The following is a 1,066-nucleotide window of genomic DNA, read 5'->3' on the forward strand; positions in this document are numbered from 1 at the left end:
GGCAAAGGATATGAACAGACACTTCTCAAAATAAGACATTTATGAGGCCGAAAGACACATGAAAAAATGCTCATCATCACTGGCCATCAGAGAAATGCAAATCAAAACCACAATGAAGCTCACCGGGCACCGTGGCCTCGCCCTCGCCCTCCACCCCTGCACCTGCACCGCCTAGACCAACCCCCACAGCGCACGCACCCCGTAGAAGACCCCCGCCCGTGCCCCGACCGGTCCCCGCCTTTTTGTAAAACTTAAAGCGGGCGCAGCATTAACGCTTCCGCCCCGGTGACCTCTCAGGGGTCTCCCCGCCAAAGGTGCTCCGCCGCTAAGGAACATGGCGAAGGTGGAGCAGGTCCTGAGCCTTGAGCCGCAGCACGAGCTCAAATTCCGAGGTCCCTTCACCGATGTTGTCACCACCAACCTAAAGCTTGGCAACCCGACAGACCGAAATGTGTGTTTTAAGGTGAAGACTGCAGCACCAAGTAGGTACTGTGTGAGGCCCAACAGCGGAATCATCGATGCAGGGGCGTCAGTTAATGTATCTGTGATGTTACAGCCTTTCAATTATGATCGCAATGAGAAAAGTAAACACAAGTTTATGGTTCAGTCTATGTTTGCTCCAACTGACACTTCAGATATGGAAGCAGTATGGAAGGAGGCAAAACCAGAAGACCTTATGGATTCAAAACTTAGATGTGTGTTTGAATTGCCAGCAGAGAATGATAAACCACATGATGTAGAAATAAATAAAATTATATCCACAACTGCATCAAAGACAGAAACACCAATAGTGTCTAAGTCTCTGAGTTCTTCTTTGGATGACACCGAAGTTAAGAAGGTTATGGAAGAATGTAAGACGCTGCAAGGTGAAATTCAGAGGCTATGGGAGGAGAACAAGCAGTTCAAGGAAGAAGATGGACTGCAGATGAGGAAGACAGTGCAGAGCAACAGCCCCATTTCAGCATTAGACCCAACTGGGAAGGAAGAAGGCCTTAGCACCTGGCTCTTGGCTCTGGTGGTTTTGTTCTTTATCGTTGGTGTAATTATTGGGAAGATTGCCTTGTAG

General features: G+C 48.7%; 1 pseudogene; it reads left to right on the forward strand.

Moving 5' to 3' along the window:
- The first annotated feature begins 300 nt into the window (after nt 1-300).
- LOC100604168 lies at nt 301-1,066 on the forward strand (annotated as a pseudogene).

Source organism: Nomascus leucogenys, chromosome X (genome assembly GCF_006542625.1).
Source record: "Nomascus leucogenys isolate Asia chromosome X, Asia_NLE_v1, whole genome shotgun sequence".
Lineage (NCBI taxonomy): Eukaryota > Metazoa > Chordata > Mammalia > Primates > Hylobatidae > Nomascus > Nomascus leucogenys.